Here is an 8,963-nt window from a genome sequence, read left to right on the forward strand (position 1 = left end):
TAAATCACAAGTTAATTGATCACCCTGTTTGTTGTGTAATAAAATAGTAAAACAATAATAGAAGAAATTATAAATACCAGCTAAGGCCACATGACAAATTATAGAAATATGTATTATAATAGACATATATGTATATGTCCTATTTTGCTAAGAATGTACATATACATTAAGTAATACATTTTTGAATTCTTCATTATATAATATACCATCAGCTGAGAAAACTATCCATGGTCATTACAACAGTTAAGAGACACTAAAACTAAGCATTCCTCAAAGTACATTTCTACCTATTGAAATATAATACTTTTTGCAGTTGTATGTGGAACAGTTACATCATGTCTTACGTTGCCTCTGTGACATCAGTATTTTATAACACAGAAGCAATAGACACGATGAGTCACAAATAAAGTTTAGTGTCAGCCTAGACTACAAAAGCACTGTCTCAAAAGAAAAACCCCAAATAATAACAAACATTGCCACACCTAATGATAGCAACATCGAGTCAGTTAAAAAGATATAAAAGAGAGGTCTTTCAAAGAATCATCAAACAGGTAAACTGAATTTTAATTAATGAAATCAAGATTGTGCTCAACATGAAGGCAGAGGGTACAAAAGTTTCTATGTGTTGAGGCTCATTGTATTTATCTGGGCAAATGATTTAGAGACATTATCAATTTGAACAAATATTAATAATTTCAAAGTTTAGTATGTGTTCAGAATATAATTTGGCAATAGCAATTCACTCAAGTAAATATATAGTTTGGCCTATTCCTCAAGAAAACCATTAAGATATAACATTAATATATACTGACTTAAAATAGTATTTTCCTTTATGCAAGTACTTGCAGGCAAGTATAAACTCCAGAATAAAAGGAAAATTTCTTTAGCTATCTTATTTAAAAGTAAGAAACAACATGTTGACAAATGAAAATAGGAGTAGGTAGGATGGTCTGATGAGATGTAGCTCTATTCCACACTTCTCTGGGATGTTCTGGCACTATTGTACAAGAAGCTATGTACAATGAATGTCTGCTAGTAAAGGGAAATTTACTTTTTTTCCCAATGGAGTATAGTTGGGTAACTCAGCTACATTTCAGGTCAGACTTCATGCCCAAGAGTTGTTGGCCAATATAAAATGGACTTTGGGCACATTTTGTTTTATTTGACATATTTTGATTTAGTTTTAGTTTTTATTTTTATTTTTTGAGTGGGAGAAAAACAGTATTTTGTGTAATCATATATGTGATTTATAATCTCCTATCTTAGGCATTGAGTGCCTCCTGCCTTCAATTCTATGTTCATGTCAATGATTGTTACTTTCTATCAGTTCATTCTTCATGATTTTCTTTACTGTTCAGTGTTTAAAATGCTTTACTCTAATTTACTCTAGAGTCAGACTAGAAAGGAATGAGTGTACTTTGTTTACAGCTGGCAAAGTTTATTTTCCATGTTAGAGTAACAGTGGATTCTTTATTATTGTGCTGAAGAAGAGGCTTGCAATGGTATTGATGACCTTCTGGTTTTACAAAGACCATCCAGATACTCCCTTCCCCAAACACAGACAAACCTGCATAATGATTGCCTTTTTGCTGTTTCTGGCTGTCCTTCTACTCTTAAAACCAGAGGAAGAGAAAAACAGACAACACAGCGGTGAGAAGAGGTCACTGTGTCAGAGTTTTCAATGTCTGTAGCCTGAAGAGCTGCCAACTTTGACAAGAATTAATGGAAAAGGTAACTTGTATGTTGGATGGCTGCTGTGTCCAAGATCCTTTTGGGACAAAATCATACCCACTGCTTAATTTTACCATATTTCTAACCATAAATGGTAGATTTTTAAATATATATATTTGGAAGAGAAAAAAAGGGTGACACAAGAAAAATAAGTGACTTTTTCAACTAGTGAAAGGACATTGATGAGGAAAGGAAAGAAATTCAAGATAAGAGGAAGAAAACATAGTTCAGAGTAATGTGTCAGAAACTAGCTCTGGGGGTTGCTGAGTATCACTTAAGATATAGAAACATGGTAAGATTATGTTGAAGGGCCTCACCGACAGGGAAGGGTGACTATAATCCCACTCAATTGTGGTATGATATAACTGTGACTTTTATTTAAGTTGACCAATAAATATCATTCGTCAACATATCCCAAATACAGGTATTCAGACAGGATAAATGAAGAGGAGTGAAAAGGGAAGAGGAAAGGGGAGTGCCAGGGACCAGCTCCATAACCACACAGTCAGGTGCTGAGTAAGAAGGAAAGAAAGGTATATGGAATAGAGAAAGATGAAAGCCCAGAGACAAAATGTAGTTAGGGTAATAGAAGTTAAGGAAATCTGGCTAGAAATAAGCCATGCTGAAGCTGGGCATTTGTAAGTAAGAATAAGTCTCTGTATTTTTTTGGGAGCTGTGTTGTCTGGCCCCCAAAGAGCAAAGAATAAAAAGAATAAAAGAAAAAGAAAACAAAAAACACATCTAGATATAGGTGTTGGCAAATTATCCATCAAAAACATGAAAGTTCTGTCACCCTTGAGAAGTATGCATGTGTGTTGTTTTCTTTATGAATATAATTATTACTTGTTTCAAGTTGTACTCTCACGTTTCCTGATTTTCCTTTCTTTCTGTGTGTCCTTATCATGGATTCTGTATTTTCTCTAATAATTTTTTATGAATGTTTCATATGGTATTATTACCACTGCCTGGTCTAACTACTCCCTTACTTTCTTCTGTTTGTTTTTTTTTCAAACAAATAAAAATGGAAATGTTTCAGACATTTGGATCTGTAAAACTCAATAGACCACTGTATTGTTTTATTTGAATTTATTTCTGCAGATTTATGAGTGAAGGCAATAGCTGTATTTATCAAGATATATCACTCTGTGCAGAACCACTTTCATATACTAGGAGTGTGGGAAATTTGTCCAAACCTAATATATCAAATTAAATTAAGCATTAAAAACACCACCAAAAAGCATTTTCTCTGAACATTTGTAACATTGTGCAATTAGATTTCTCTGAGTGCTGGTTTAGGAAATGCTGGAGATTTTTAAAACAAAAACAAAACACAAAAACATTATTTAGCTGAGTTTGTCTGGCTTAAGAAAAACTGTGTAGGAGTAATCATTTCCCACTGGGTATGAGCCATTTTGCTCCCTTTTGTACCCCATGGAGTAAAGGGGAAAGAACTTGGGATTTCATCTACAATTTTGATAACAGTTAATACTTTTACTGCATAGTTTTTTTCCCTCTGGAGGCACAAAACATTGCCTTAATACTAAATTATATTTGTTACATATTGTTTAGTTTAAGAGTAATAGTTTAAGAATTTTAGTTCCTTAGAAATAAATATCAGAAATTGAGGTTGTTTTTAATAAATGAAAATATGCTGCTTAATATAGCTTAATATAGATATATTTGTGTGTCAGTTTGACAAGTGGTCAGTTGTACTGGCTGCTTTTGTGTGTCAACTTGTCACACCTAGAGTCATCAGAAGGAGCCACAGTTGAACAAGTACCTGTATGAGATACAGCTATAAGTCATTTTCTCATTTAGTGATCAATGGGGAAGGGCCCAGCCATAGTGGTGGTGCCATCCCTAGGCTGTTGATTCTGGGCCCTAAAAGAAGATGGGTTGAATAAGCAAGGGGAAGCAAACCAGTAAGCAGTTCCTCTCCATTGCCTCTGCATCAAATTCTGCTTCTGAGATCCTGACCTGTTTAAGTTCCTGTCATGACTCCCTTTGGTGGTGAAGAGTAATAGAGTAATATAAGCTTTTTGGTCATGGTATTTCATTGCATCAATAGAAACTAAGGCAGAGATCATTTTGTGGAGGGCCTGGCCCTCCCCCCATGTATCTAGGCTGAGAGAGTAGCCTTGTCTTGACTTTTTTCTTATTATTCCTCCCTCTCTGCAACAGGATTCCAGGAGTTCGGCTCAGTGTTTAGCTGTGGGTGTCTGCTTCTGTTTCCATCAGCTATGAGATGAGGGCTCCATGATGGTAGATAAGTTAGTCATCAATGTCATTATCAGGTAAGGGCATTCAAAGTAGCCTTTCCACTGTTACTCAGATTGTTAGTTGGGATCATCCTTGTAGGTCTTTGAACATTTCTCTAGAGTTCAGTTTTCTCTTCAAACCTATAATGGTTCCCTCTATTATGGTATCTCTCTTTTTTATTGTTTTTTCTCTATTTATCCCCCTACTTAATCTTCCTAGTCCCAGTCCCACATGTTCTCCTCTCCTCCCCTTATCTTTCTCCTAACACCATCTCCACTCACTGCCCCCCCCCACTCCCAATATGCTCAGGAGATCTTGTTCCTTTACCCTTTTGTGAGTGATCTTGTATGAATCTCTTAGGTTCCTCCTTGTATCCTAGTTTCTATGGCAGTGTGAATTATAGGCTGGTCATCCTTTGCTCTGTCTAAAATTCATATATGAGTGAGTACATACCATGTTCCTCTTTTAGTGACTGGTTTACCTCACTCAGAATGGTTTCTTCAATTTCTATCCATTTGCCTGTGAATTTCAAGATTCCATTGTTTTTCTCTGCTGAGTGGTATTCCATTGTATGAAACCATTTCTATTAGTCTGTATATCACCACAGGGGATGTGGCTACCAGTAATGTTTTGGCATCTTATCCCTTCAGTGGCACATGGTGTCTCCCTGACTCAACTTTATTTTTCTTCATAACTCTGTTTGGATTTACTGCCTATCTAGCTATATTTTGTCTGGCCATTGGCCGAAACAGATTTATTCATTAACTAATAAAAGCAACACATATTCATAGCATACAGAAGGATATTCTACATAAAATATGTCTATTTCTTCAGTTTGTAATCTGTGCTGCAATGACAATACTTGCCAAGAATATAATGACTTTCATTTGTTTCTTTTTTCAGTTTTTTTAATTATAAATTTTTATTTAAATTAAATACAATCTTATTTTACATAACAATCCCAGTTCCCTCTCCCTCCTAGCCTCCCATTCCCCCCACCAGCCCACATCCCAACACACCATCCACTCCCCAGGAAGGGTGAGATCTTCCATGGGGGATCATCAAATTCTGTCACATCATTTGGGACAGGACCTGGGCCCTCCCTGTCTATCTACGCTGAGAGAGTATTCCTTCTTAGGGAATGGGATCCCAAAGTCCATTCATACACTAGGCATAAATACTGGTTCCACTGCCAGAGGCTCCATAGACTGACCAGTCCTCCCGATTGACACCCACATTCAGTCCTATGCTGGTTCCCCAGCTGTCAGACTGGGGTTCATGATCTCTCACCTCTTCAAGTCAGCTGTTTCTGTGGGCGGCATGATCTTGCCGCCTTTGCTTATCACTCCTCTCTCTCTACAACTAGATTCCAGGAGTTTGGCTCAGTACTTAGCTGTGGATCTCTGCTTCTAATGTCATCAGCCACTAGGTGAGGCTCTAGGATGGCATTTATGGTAGTCGTCAGTCTTATTATAGCAGAAGGGCACTTAAGGTATTCTCTTCACTATTGCTTAGATTCTTAGTTTGGGTCATCCTTGTAGATCTCTGGACAATTTCCTATGCCAGATTTCTCTTTAAACCTATAACATCTCCCTTTATTAAGATATCTCTTTTCTTGCTCTCCATCTCTATTCTCCCCCCCCAACTTGATCTTCCTGATCCCTTATGTTCTCCTCCCCCATCCCCTCCTTCCCTCCTCAGTCTTTGCCCTCTCTCCCTCTCTCCCCCCATGCTCACAATTTTCTCAGGAGATCTTGTCCTTGTCCCCTTCTCCAGGGGTCCATGGATGTCTCTCTTAACGTCCTCCTTGTTTCCTAGCTTCTCTGGGGTTGTAGTTTATAGGTGGTAATCCATTGCTCTATGTCTAATATCCATATGAGTGAGTACATACCATGTTTATCTTTCTGTGACTGGGTTACCTCACTCAGGATAGTTTCTTCTAGTTCCATCCATTTGCCTTTGAATTTCAAGATTCCATTGTTTTTGCCCCCCCCCTAGTACTCCATGGTATAAATGCACCACATTTTCTTTATCCATTCTTCAGTTCAGGGCATCTAGGTTGCTTCCAGATTCTAGCTATTACAAACAGGGCTGTTATGAACATAACTGAACAGATGTCCTTGTGGTATGAATGTCCATCCTTTGGGTATATGCCTAAGAGTGGAATTGCTGAATCTTGAGGTAGACTGATTCCCATTTTCCTCAAGAACTACCATACTGATTTCCAAAATGGCTGTACAAGTTTACACACCCAACAGCAATAGAGGAGTGTTTCCTTTGTCCACATCCTCTCCAGCATAAACTGTCTTCGGTGTTTTTTTTATTTTATTTTATTTTTTTTTATTTTAGCCATTCTGACAGGTATGAGATGGTATCTCACAGTTGTTTTGACTTGTATTTCCCTGATGGCTAAGGATGTTGATCAAGTTCTTAAGTGTCTTTCAGCCATTTTCAATTCCTTTATTGAGAATTCTCCCCTTCAGTTCTGTGCCACACATTTTTATTGGATTATTTGGTGTTTTGGTGACTATCATCTTGAGATTTTTGTATATTTTGGAGATCAGTCCTCTGTCAGATGTGGGTTTGCTGAAGATCTTTTCCCATTTTGTGGGCTGCTGTTTATATGTTATTGACTGTGTCCTTTGCCTTACAGAAGCTTCTCACTTTCAGAAGATCCCATTTATTAATTGCTAATATCAGTGTCTGTGCTAATGGGGTTATGTACAGAAAATGATCTGTAGCAATTCATTCAAGGTTACTTCCTACTTTCTTTTCTAAGAGGTGCAGTGTTGCTGGATTTCTGTTGAGGTTTTGGTCCATTTGGACTTAAGTTTTGAATAGATCTGCTATACAGTTTCTGCATCTGGTCTGGCATGGCCTTGGAGTACTGACAGGATATATCTTTAGCTACAGCCACTAAGAGCACACCTGTGCAGATTCACTACATTCCCTTTTAAAAGGGCCCTGCCCATCTCAATTCTCTCTCTCTCTCTCTCTCTCTCTCTCTCTCTCTCTCTCTCTCTCTCCCCTTCTTTCTGTACTTTTTCCTTTCTACTTCTCTGCCTCTCCTTCTCTTTTCTTCTGTCACTCCTATACCCAGAGTCCAGTCTCCCCTCTCCCTTCCTCCCTTTCCCATTTACTTTCCCGAAAAACAAAACAAAACAAAAACCCTCCACCCAAGCTCTATTACATGGCATCTTTCTCTTTTAATGCTTTTAAAAAATTACAACTGTTTCCATTTCAAATTTAATGGCTTAACATCAACTACAACTACATATATATGTAACTATGAAGATTTTGTATCTATGGAAATATTATGGCTGACTATAGATACTTAAAGTATTATATATGTGTCATATACAAGAGATTATTATGAATATTATAATAATTGGTTACTATCTGAAATTATTTTAAATTTTATGTGTGTGTTTCTGTGTGTGTGTATCCAATGCCATGGTACAAGTGTAGGGTTAGAGGACTATTCATTGAAGTCAGTTTTCTTCTTTCACTGTGTGAATTTGAGGGATAATACTTAAGTCCAAGACTTGCCAACAGGTGCCTTTACCTGCTGTATCATTTTGCTAGTTATTTATGGCACAATTTATATAAAAAAATCCACCTATTTTTCTAAGATTTACAAAATTGCCTATATTTTCTTCTGAACCTTGGTTATTTGACTTTTTCACATAATTAAAAAAAAAATCGGGCTACAACTTAATTGAAACATAGACATTGAAAACCTTTAACCTTGTGATTTATGTCTTCAAGTTCATAATTCACAGCTATCCAAGATTTCCTCAGTTGTTTGTGTCACACTAAGGTAAATTTTCTCTTTCTTCATGTTTCATTGTGTTTCACATACATCTCAGCCCACAAAGGTAGAAACAGAGATTATTTGTCTCATAATCATTATCAGTATCTAGGTGTGAGTGTGTGACATAGCTTCAGATTTTAAAAATAGTTTTAGTGGGTAGATATGTTGGAGATTGGTTAAAAAAATACTAAATCACACACACACACACACACGTGAGCACATACACACAGCTCTTATTCCAGGTACTCCCATTATGAATCATGTTTTAGTATGTATTGCAACTACTGACCTGAGGGATTTATTTTGAAATATTCATTTTCAGGAAGCAAGTTTTTGCCCACTTTTCAAGATTATTTCTTAAATTTTATTTCTTTTATATCCTTTTATTGCCTTCTTTATCTCTGCAAACACCTAAAAATTTATTTTTATAGAACAAATTATACATTTGCTGTCAATATATCTATGGAATAAACAAATATAAAGCCAAAAGGAAAAATGGACAAAAATGATGGAGGGAATAAAGGAAGTGGATAGGGATAGAGAAAAACCAACACAGACTCATCAATATCCAGTCTTTTGTTTAGATCCATCTGCCTCTGCCTTCTGAATCTAGAATTAAATGTGTATGCAACCACACTCAACAAATTATATTTTTGAGACATTCTTCAGTTTGTAGCTCAGGCTCCTGTCACGCTGCCTAAATCCAAGGATTACAAATGTAAGCCACTATATCTCACTTCCTTATATTTAAACAACCAAAACACTTTTTTTCCCTTTTTTCTGATTTGACAGCTAAAATATATTAACTAAATGGACCTTATTATCTTCTCACCATCTTCTATATTTTTGCAACTACCTATTCAAATGAAATGAGGCATGCGGAATAGGTTCCAAAAATCCAGCTCATGTGCCAGGGTCAGATCTTGATCCCATGCTAAGTGTCCCACAAACACACCAAACAGACCAAGCTACACAACTCTCATCCACATGCAGAGGGCCTAGGTTGGTCACATGCAGGCTCCTTAGCTGTCCATTCATAGTCCATGAACTCCCATTGTTCAAGTCCCTCTATCAAAACATCTCATTCATTATTCTCCTCCTCCATCCCACCCTTAACTCGACCAATATGATTCCTCATGTTCCCATCCTCCATTCCATT

This window comes from Phodopus roborovskii, unplaced genomic scaffold (genome assembly GCF_943737965.1).
Source record: "Phodopus roborovskii unplaced genomic scaffold, PHOROB, whole genome shotgun sequence".
NCBI lineage: Eukaryota > Metazoa > Chordata > Mammalia > Rodentia > Cricetidae > Phodopus > Phodopus roborovskii.